The following is a 12,191-nucleotide window of genomic DNA, read 5'->3' on the forward strand; positions in this document are numbered from 1 at the left end:
GATCGACACTTTTGATAATTTTAAAGTGAATTCTTTCAAAAATTCAAAAAGTTAAGTCTCACAAAATAACAATATCATCCAAATATGCATTCTAATAGTATTGTTGTGCCTTTTAAAGTGGTAGCACCTTACATATTTTTTAAATTTTACCTATTCCAAATTCTTAAAATTAGAACCAAATAAACTTACTAATTCGATCCACTATTTTAATTAAAATTAGTAATAAAATTTGATAACACATGCAACCTTCATTCTTTAATTTCTTCAATTTATATTAATCAATTTACTATCTTGAGCTTTAATTTTTTCTGAGTTGGACTTACTTCAAAAAGAGTGGATATCAAGTTATTTAGAGTTTATTTTGTCTTCTTCGACCTTGCTCTTGTCATTGGAGTTTAAGACCTTGAATATCTTCAATGTTTCCTTCCTTGATAATACTAAAAAGTGTATCACATACTTCTTCCGTTTCAAAATAACACTCACATTTGACTATTTCACATAAATTAAAAAGAGAATATGATAAATAGGAAAGATAAATTAGTGACTTTGTCAAATTATCATTATTAATCATTAAGGTTTGATAAATACCAAAAATATAAAGTGAAAGATAATAATTGGAAATGTTATTAATTAGATGGTACAACTAAAAAATAGAAATTAAAATTATATTAAAAACTAAAATGTAATAGTCTTTTAAAGATAAATTATTTTTATAAATGTGAGGACGGAGAGAGTAACTTATATTTTCTTTTATCTCCTTCTTCAAGAGGTGTATTCTTTTTTTTTTTTTAACAAATGAAAATATATTAAGTATACATGGTCGCATCTCCATGATGCGATCTCTTGAAGGAGAAAAAAAAATTATTTCAAATGATCACATCCCTGCCTTGCGACCTCCAAAAAATATAAATTATTAGAATATTTTTGTATATTAGTTTTAAAGTGGGGTATTTGAAAAAAAAAAATTGAAAATAGAATATAGATAAAAAAGAATAAAAATAAAAAATCCTAATTTTTCATTTCCTTAAGATCTTAATGATGAAATACTAAAGTAACGGATTCCATAAATTTTAAAATTTTATTGTTTTTTTACATTTTAGGAACTATATTGGAGAGTGATGCTTTAGAGATTATCAGTCAATAGTTTATTTATTATTAAACATTTTAATTTTTTAAATAAAATATAATTATTTGACTATAGTACAATTATTAATAGACTAGTTAGGGGAGAAATATAATGGATGTTCATTTTTTGGTTTTTCATATTTCTATTACTCTATCTTTATCTTGTTCTCTTTTAGTTTATTTCATAATATGTTATCAACATGATTCTCTATCAAACAAATCATGAGAAAATTTAATTTTAATCTTGTTACTCTGTATGTTTTAGTATTTATTTTTGCATATAAATTTTATTAAGAAGTTTATTTGGATTTTTATATTTATTATATTTTTATTTATTTATTCTTGTTAAATTCAAGAAGAATTTAACATTAAAAGCATCCCTAAATGATTGCTCAAAAATAATTTTTCTTGATCATTATTTATGAAGATCATATTTTATATAGTTTTGAAAAAAAATTAAAATATAAAATTAAAGCATCTATGAATGATTGTTCAAAGAGTGAATTGTTCTTGATAATTGTTGATGAAAATTATTGTGATATAGTTCCTGAAAAACTAATATTCAAGCATCTCTCTAGGATTGCTCAAAATATGCCATTTTCTTGGCCACCCTTGGAAATTTTGGTATAGTTCTTGAAGAACTAATAATTTAATATCAAACATCCTTGTAGGATTGCAAAATTTGTTATTTTCCATGGTAATTGTTTATGAAGATTTGTGGTTGAGTTTCTGAAGAACTACCCACTTAGGCCATGATTGAAATATATAAGATCTATTTGATCTTAGTATTAGTTCAAACAAAATGAAATTACATATATTTTTATGCCACTTAAGTATCCTCTTGAAGTAGCAAAATTGGAAAAGACTTTCAAGAATATTTTAAGAGATTAATCATAAATTTTCATTGAATAAAAAAGAAATTATTGAACATAAATATGAAATGCCACATGATAGATTACATAACCAATGTTGTGATTATGATAATTGGTGTGATAGAAATTACCATTGACGTGGTCTTGATAAATTACAAGTGAAAGTGATAAAATTATGTAGTATTGATGAATTATAAGTAAATATAATAAAATCTCACTTAGTATGATTTGTGGTATAGTCTTTTCTATAATGACATTACAAGTAATATACATTAAAGAGATGTGTAATATAAATATGTCATTTTTTTTTTACTCAAAAGATCTCATTTCATGACAAGCAAGAATAAAAAGAATTAGTGGCATGGTAAGTTTCTAAAGAACTAAATTTATACTTTTTCTTTTTTATTATACCTTAGCTTGTATGAAATAACAATGAGTATATATATTATATGTCCAAACAAAAACAAAACCTGAGATTAAATCAAGATAAATATAAACAATCTCCTAAATTCTAGTTGTGGGTTATATGTAGTGGTATATTTTGGAAATCTTCTAAATCTAGTTATCTTAAATTTTCAAAATATTCTTGTTAGATAGAATTAATATTAAATTTTCTTTTTGAAAGTTATTTAAGATCAGATATATATTTTGAACATGTGTATATTTTAGAGATACAAGTGATAATATGTGTTGCTAAATCACTTTTATAATATTCATGTACATATATAAGTGTATTTTCTTTTGTGCAATTTCTAAAGAGACAAAATTGTCATATAATTTATAAATGGCATATGGTTTTTATATAAGTGTACTTTGTTTTATTTATTTATTTTATAGTTATTTAAATAACAGATGTCATGGTTTATAGAGTTTAATTTATCAAATAAAATTATGTTCTCATGTTTATGTAAATTATAATATTTGATATATGAATGATAGGGCAAAAGAGAAATAACTCTTAAAAATATATATTAAATTGTTTCATTTGATTACAAAATTTTACAAACGATATGTCTGGTCCTGTAAGTTAGCGTTTCTTTTATTTTGTGTTTTCATCCGTGTAATTTTTGTGGTTTCAAATTTAACTTAATAAATTCAATTTTATTTTAAATCATTCTTGGTGTTAGTAACTGTTAAACAAAAAGCTAATATATCAAACGAAGAAGGGAAAAAATAAATTAAAAATCAAACTTATAGAAAAGAAACTAAAAAAAGGTGCAAACTTACGGGACCAAACATATATGCTTTCATTTGATTTTTGTCCTTATAAGTTCGCGCTTTGTATATTTTTGTTATTTCTATGTTTGTCATATTAGCCTTTATTTAGCCGTCACTAACAACATGAACAATTTTAAAACAAAATTGAACTTACATGGTTGAATTTAAAACAAACAAAAAATTACACGGACAAAATTGAACATAAAAATGATGAATCGCATTCATTTGTTTGCCTTATGGCTTCTTACACACTATGAGTATGGATAGATGATGAGATGACAACTGATAAAGCAATCACTAACGACGACAAGATGAAGTAACTGACACATCGTCAATGAAATAGATAGTATTTTATTTTCTATTGATTGTCGACGTGGTAGTCGATCAATAAATTTGGGATTGTATAGAGTCTTCTTTGATTAGTGCGACAATTATTGGGATTGAACTTTTTGACTGTTACTTTTTTGTATGTTTTGGAATTGTAATATTTCTATGTTTGAATATGTTTTATTTATGGACCTATTTTACTTGTATTTTTATTATATTTACACTATAAAATATTTTAGTGGGAAAGGGTGTTACATTTAGTGGTACCAGAGCTCAATTGTCTTCAATAGTGTTAAAGTCTTACATGTCTTACCTATATACTTTAACCGTTAGATTTTTAGTAGAATTTTGGATAACATTTGACCGTTCATTGGTTTCATAGAGCAAAAATGATTCGCACAAGGAACACCAAAAACAACGGCAATGGCAACAATAACAGCATCAATGAAGGAAATTTTATTGATCACTTGGTCGAGATTTTGGAAAGATATTAGAATCATTTATAGTCACAATCTCTTCACTCTGATTATGCTGAATTGCAAAAAAGTCTTCTTGTTGGGATCAAGGAACTTCTGACCCTGAAGGTGCTTTGAAGTGGATCAAAGGAATAGACATGATTTTCACAACCATGGAGTACATTAATGCATAGAAGGTTCAGTTCCCTACCTTCAATCTAACTAGTGAAGTTGAAGCCTAATGGGACAATACGAAAATCTATTTAGAAGTACTTGAAGTTAAAGCGACCTTTGAAGCTTTCAAGAAAATTTTTATTGAGAAATGATCTCATGTGGATCTTCTAGACAAGAAGGAGGTTGATTTCTTATTAATGAAGCAAGAAACCATGATTGTCGAAAGTATGGTGCAAACTTCAAGGAACTCTCTCATATCTACCTTCCATATTGCAATGCTACTAGTGACTTCTCTAAGTGTGTGGAGTTCAAGAACGATATGCGTCCAAAGATTAGATAGGGGGTTATGATGTTGGAACATGATAACTTTGGAACAATGATTTATAAGAGTAGATGGTATGAAGGTGCTTACACTAAGAGAATCAACATGTTCAAGAAGAAACCCTATTGGAGTTGGAAAAGGAAGAACCTTAGCACCTATAGGTCGTGATCTCAAGAAGAGTGGAGATAAGAAGATTAAGGATAAGAATGTTGTTGGAGAACCTATCCAAGAGGTAATAAGTGTGGATAATGTGATCAAGGGAAGTACACCAACTAGTGTAAGGAGATTGGGATCATTTATTTATAGTGCAACAAGCAAGGCATATTAGAAGGTATTGTATTGAGGAAAAAGTTGCAACTGAAGTAATTGTAGAAGTGAAGAAGAAATCATAAGCCAAGTGTTTAAAGACGAAAGGCATAGTCTTTGCTATGGCTGGAGCTAAAGTGTCTGAATCAAAGGATTTGATTCAAGGTACACGTCTATTGAAAGGAAGACCTTTCATTGTGTTGTTTGATTCTAGAGATATGCATTCATTTAATGCTTATGATTGTGTGAAATAGTTGACATTGCATATGTCACATTTAACCTATAGCTTGTTTTCATCCACCCCTACAAACAAACATGTGATCACTAATTTCATGTGTGAAAGTTGTGAATTGATATATGGCAGATTATTTGTAGTAGATTTGATATGTCTATCTTTGAAGAATATTGGTACCATCCTTGGCATGTATTGGCTGAAGGCTAATCATGTACCTTTTTGTGGTTTGTTCTGATGATTCTAAAAAAAGGTTGGGAGGTATACTTATGCAAGAGGGGAAGTTAGTTGCTTATGCATCAAGACTACCAAAGATACATAAGCATAATTATCCAACTCATTATTTTGAGTTTGGAGCAGTAGTGTTTACACTTAAAGTGTAGAGACATTATCTTTTTGGAGCAAGATTGAAATTGTTCAGTGATCATAAGAGTCTACATTATTTGTTCAATCAAAATGGAGTAGAACATGAGAGAACATAGATGTATGGAAGTTTTTAAGGATTATGACATATTTAAGTTATCATCCTACAAAAGAAAATATGGTGGCTAATGCTTTCAGTATAAAGGTGATAACTTGTGTAAACAGAAGAACTTAATGGGTAAAGATGTTGGAAAAATTTAGAGATATTAGTTTGATCATAGTTTTAAAACTCGGATTGGTGATCGACTCGGTCAAGTAGGGATGTAAACACAACCTACACCCGAGAGTACCCACCCAAACCCGTCTTGATTTGGGTGTGGAAAACACGTTTTGATTGGATGTGGGTGCAAGTGCAGATTTTTCCCTCGAAATTAAAACTCAGGGGCGGGGACAAGTTTGAAGTGTTGATATCCACCCTGCATCTATACATGAACCTGCCCCGCTACTAATATTATTGTTATTTTTAAATTTTATATACATGTATATATTTAATATTTTTTTAATATTAAAAATTATAATCTTCTCTCTATAAAATTATGATTTTAATATTTTTTAATTTTACTATTGTTTAATAATAATTATTTTATTATATTAATTATAATAAATATGACTTTTTTATTATTATTTTATATATACGAATGAATGTGGGGGAAGCAAAACTGGTCTCCACCCCGTTGCCATACCTACGGTCAAGGCACTAGATTAGTTGATTATTGATAAAATCAACGAGTCATTAGATGAACCACATAACTATTGATATTAAAAAATATTAAAATATTCATGACTTAAATTTCATATTATATTTAAATAAATATTAATAAATTATTTTTAACCTCACAATCGGAATACACATTTATAAACACAAATGTACTAAGAGAATGTATATTTATAATAAGTATCATGATATATTGTAATAGTTTTTTTTTGGGTGAATGATATATTTTAGTTTTATTAATAATAAAGTATTATAAAATTATAAATGTATTTATATAATATATTTAAGTCTTTTTTAAGTAGTTATATATTGTTGTTATTATTATTATTATAGAAAAGTTATGAGGTTTCCATTAATTACTCATTGGTTCGTTATATTTTTGTTAAAAGCATAATAGTCATAAAAAATACAATTGCTTGTAGTGGCTAAGTAAGATACATGAGTAATCTTGTAGCATGTTTTTGACTCCTCCATGTAATCAACATGTTTTGATACACTTTTTATAGTTTGTATTTTTTTTTAACTATTTATATATTGTTGTTATTATTATTATTATAGAAAAGTTATGAGGTTTCCATTAATTACTCATTGGTTCGTTATATTTTTGTTAAAAGCATAATAGTCATAAAAAATACAATTGCTTGTAGTGGCTAAGTAAGATACATGAGTAATCTTGTAGCATGTTTTTGACTCCTCCATGTAATCAACATGTTTTGATACACTTTTTATAGTTTGTATTTTTAAGGTTTTCACTATTTTTTTTTAGTTATTTTTTTACGATGTTTACTATTTTTGTGTCATAATTAGACTTTAGTCATTATCTTAAGTAATTTTTGGTTTTTACAAGCTTCTTGATATTTTCTTCTCTAGTATGTCATAACTTGGGCTATGCTTATCTGATTAAGATAATTTAGGTTGCGTTGGAAAGATGAGACGCAAAGATACAACTTCTATGTTTGATGCAAAGCCTAGTTTAGACGTCTTGATGGTCAAAAAGGATGATGTATTGAAGCTGATGATTTGATTAGGGATTTTGGACCACTTTGTCATGTGATTAGTTACTATTGTGCAATTAAACATGATTAGAGCCCACTTTGATATAGGTTTCGGGTTGAGCTCCTTATATTAATTTAGGTTATTATAAATAACTATATATATGAGAGCCTTTGGTGACACTTTTTGTCATTTTTTGTAAACCCTAGCTTCAAAATTTTGTTTTGTGCTTTAATCCTCCATGCACAGCTGAAACTCTTGATCAATCCATTGATTAAGGATATTTTGTTAAACTCTTGAGGTTTGATTCTTAATGCGATTTTGTTTTATGGTTTTATATATTTTTCGTTCAATTGCTCATCTTTGCATGATCTTTGTGTATGAATTCGATATATGTTCGGATGTTTAATCCGGTCAATTTCGATTCATACCTTTGTTTGAGATTATTCAAAATAGATTGAACGATTTTTTTTAGTTTAGTTTGAATAGAAATTGATAGAATTTGTAACACTTAGTTATAAGTTTGGTCGAATTCGGTTACGCATTAATCATGTTTTATGACACTTGTTTAATTCCATGATTTGTGATGCTTGACCCAATAAGAATTCAGATAAAATTAAATGACACTTGCTTGTTTTGTGTAATGATCAAACAAGGATATAAAAATAGAATATATGTTTATCTATAACTTGTGATAGAGTCTCGACGAAGAATTCTAAAATTCAATGAATTGATTGTTTCGATTAATTGATAATTCTTTATAATTTACTCAATTTGTTTTTTAAACTAAAAATCCTCATTTTTATTTATTTTGTTTAACGTTCTTAATTTTGGTTAATTTTATATTTGAGATCCTTTAAGACGACCAAAGTTTAACTATCATACTTACTACATTATTATTTTCTTACTTATTTTGACTGTGTATGATCGCATATCACCAATTTATAGAAGGAATAATAAATAAAACTTTAATACAAGAGTAATTATAAATTTAGCATCAGTAGCTCATAAAGCAAAATTCATAAAGTCACAAATAAGTTAACAAAAATTTTATATGGTTTCCTTTTACCTGAAATCAATAAATAACGTACATTCATAAGTTGTTTACTATAAAAATGAATCATTTTGTATTGTGCAAAATACAATCTATGTATGACATGGGAATTACTACCTTTGATATTTTTTTGAATAACTTTAGGAAAAAAAAAACCTAAGAACAATAAGTACTTCATTTCATCAAATATATCTTTTTGCATTACTTTTCGTGGAATGTTGAGTTGTTTATCTCACCTTGTTGTATACGATGGAAATTTTGAAGAACGAAAAGAATGGTTGGTCATGACAATTCACTAATCTTTATATCTCTTTCTCTTTAAGCTAATAGTAGCATTTCTCTCCTCCAACTTGAAATGTTTTCACATAGAAAAATTCCCCAAAACAAGACACTCACAATGTATAGAGAAATTTCATGTACCTCGTGCAAATTTTCACCACATTTTTTGGTTGTGCTATAGCCACAGTTTTTGAATATTTGTAGGTATATATATGCCCTATACCTATGGTTAAAACGACAGTAAGTATAAGTGTCGGTAGGTATATGGCAGGTTTTTGTAGTGATGATGACTTAGACTTTTCTATTTTTTTTTAATCCACTTGAATTTTAATTATATTAACATTATTTTTAAAATACAAAACATAAATTAACACCATTTTTATAAAATAATTAAATTAAAAAATAAAAACAGAATCAAATTTTTATTTGGTTGAACAGATCCAAACAAAGTAAAAAAAACATTAGAGATTTCAAAAATTAAAACACAGAAGAAAAAAAAATTAGAAGGTTGATTTTTTTTTTTTTTTTTTTTTATAATATCGATGACTATATTACAAGGATTTTATATGAAATTTGAATAATGTTTTTTGAAATTATGATATTAGACTTTTAACATTAAGATAATACATTGAGAGCAGGAAAGTCAATTGAATAGATCTGGTTCAAAAAATTAAATTAAATCAAACATCCTAAAATTCAACCTATAAATAAAAAAAAATCAATTTCGACCAAAACCCAAAATTTGGTTGTGATTAAAGCACCTCTTAAAGTTTTTCATTTTATTTCGATCTAACCAAGAAATGGAATTGGGGTGATGCTGTTTAGCTTTTGGTTGCAGTGCGTAAAGTCATGCTTAAATTGTTTGTATTTGTGCGGTGTTGTTAGATTTGGTTTAAACATCTGAACTTGAATTTGTATTACTTTTTCATTGAAAGTTATGTTGCTACAAAGAATATCATAAGAAGAAGGAAAATAAGGGATGTTAGAAACGACAAGGCTAAATTATACATTTCATGTGTTAAGTTTTATTTTCGTTCTTTAAATTTTGTTTGTTTTATTTTGATCTTTAATATTTTGTTTGATTTAGAAAAATGAAATAAAGAAAAAAAGTGAAAAGAATGAAAGTAATAGCAAATAGTATGATTAATTAGTTGTTTGTGTAAATGAAAAAGTGAGAGGAAATAAAGAAGTATAATATAAAATAAAATTTTGATATGATAGTAATAATAAAATTATATTAAATAAAGTAGGACAATTTTATCACTTTTCTTATCAATTGATGATTTTAAGATTTATTTTTTTAATTCGAAGAAAAGATAATTTTGAGTGGATTGCACCAAATATTGTTCTTTCTTTTTATTTTTAATGTTTTAAAGAAGGATTTTTTTTTTTTTTATATACATTTTGTTTCTCTCAAGTTGTTTTCATTATATATTTTTTTTCTCAAGCTGTTTTCATTATATTTTAATCCATTAAATAGACATTAAACATTTAGGTCAATTAAGTTGCAAACATTGAGTTTTTTTTTTCACTACCTCTTATTTAAAAAAAATTATTAAATTATTTCATTTTAAAATTATATATCAAAAAAAAAATTTTTCTTAGTTATAAGTCGCCTTTGCATATGGCGAATTTCTTAAGAAATTATGAGTTTGCAAAAACGACTTACTAAAGAGAATTTTTTATTTTATTTTTCATTTTTTAAATTAACAAAAGAAGAATATATATATATATATATATTATTACATAGATTGACAAGAGTTGCTTGTAATATTTGGACAACGGTTTTGAGTATGACCAGTTAATCGACATAGTCCACATTTTCTTGACACTTTTTTTCTAATGTCCATTTCAGTTCTAATATGGATACTATTTGTACGATCTTTTTTTATTCTCCTTATTTTAGGATTGTAATACAATGTTTCACCTTCATATGTGGGCCAATATCATTTATTGGGTATATGTGGAAACTCTTCGTTGTAGATGTTGAATACATGAACAACCTTGTACAAGTCAGACATATGCACTAAATAGTTTTGATGAGTGTAAGAACATGCAACTATGACATGTCAACAAAGCATGTGTATAGCCTGAAATTTTCCACAATCCCACCATTTTCTTTGAAGGTTGACTTTGAAATGACCAATTGGTCACACCTCTTTTGGGTTTATTGTTTCATGAACCATGAAAGAATATCAATTTCAGTCGAATTGCATGACTTTGTGAGTATTAGACTTACCAATTTCATATTTAATCTTGTCCATGCAATCGTCTGTGTATACTCGACCAGAAGCTAATGATGCCTGACGTCGTTGTCCATTTTCATCATATAAAACTTCCAATCTATAATATATTGATTGGACCAAAGTAGTGATTGATAGATTGCTTGTAAGTTGTACCCTTGAGCACTGCGTTGATTGAGTCAACAATGTTTGTTGTCATGTGTCCCCACCGTTGATCTTGAGAATACGTCATAATCCATTGTTCTGGGGGATATTATCGATCCATCTTAAAGCCTCTGAATTTTCCATCTTAATTTTTTATTGCGGTAATATTGGAATCATGGCTCACTTAATGTATATTCTGTTATAAATGATATAAAAATTACAAAGTATTATAAAGTGATAAGTGGAAAATATACTAAGAAGAATTAGACCATTACTCATACAAACAAGTTTTTTTTGAAGTTCCTTGTCCTTGAACTCTCTCATGAAATTTTGTGCAATACGTCAGATGCAGTACACATGTGTTGAAGGAGGATCATGCCAACCATTATTTGGATTATTATAAGCACTTTTAATGAATTTGTGTCTATTTGAAATCAAATAAACATTGACTTGAGGTGTGACATATCTTCTTAGATTTTTCAAAAAAAAAAGCTCCAAGAACCATTTGTCTTACTTTCCAAAAGTGCATAAGCAATGAGAATTGTATTTTTGTTCATATCTTGTGCAATGGCTAGCAACAGAGTCCTCTTGTACTTGCCGTATAACCAAGTTTCATCCATTAAGAAAAGTTGTTTATAAAATTTGAACCAGAGATGCACGGAGGGAAGTTTGAAAATTTTTGAACCCTGTAACAGAGTATTATCAGAATATGTATGTGATACTTCCATTTCCACAATCTTTCCTGAAAGAAGTTTTTGCATAGCCAACAACCATCTTTAAATGTCATTGTAAGACTTTTCTCAGTTCCCATAAACCATTTCGATAGCTTTGTTCTTTGCCATCAATGTATTTCTATCGGCGATTGTGTAGTTGTACCATTCTCGAATATGTGCAATGATCATCTTCACTTTAATTGATGGGTCAACTTTCAAAAGTGACTTTATGCGTTCACATATGATGTTATAGTCAAATTTGGTATGATCCTGTGACATAGAAGAATTTTCACAATTATAAGACCCCTTCAAACGACCAATCACCCATTGGAAATGCATATACTCCGTTAAATCAAATATTCAACTATACTCAAGGTGGAAGTAGTTCTTATGCAACACTTTCTCCTCGACATCCTCAAGATCAAGAAGAAGAAGAACAAACTCATGATGTACCAAGACGTCATCAAGATTATGTATATGTGAGAAAATCTCGACAATGTGGTACGAGAGGTCACATTCGACATTAATTTTATCGTAATTTTTATAAAATTTGCGATGTTATTTTTTATGAATGAATTATATATATATATATATAT

This window comes from Cicer arietinum, chromosome 6 (assembly GCF_000331145.2).
Source record: "Cicer arietinum cultivar CDC Frontier isolate Library 1 chromosome 6, Cicar.CDCFrontier_v2.0, whole genome shotgun sequence".
In the NCBI taxonomy this organism is placed as follows: Eukaryota; Viridiplantae; Streptophyta; class Magnoliopsida; order Fabales; family Fabaceae; genus Cicer; species Cicer arietinum.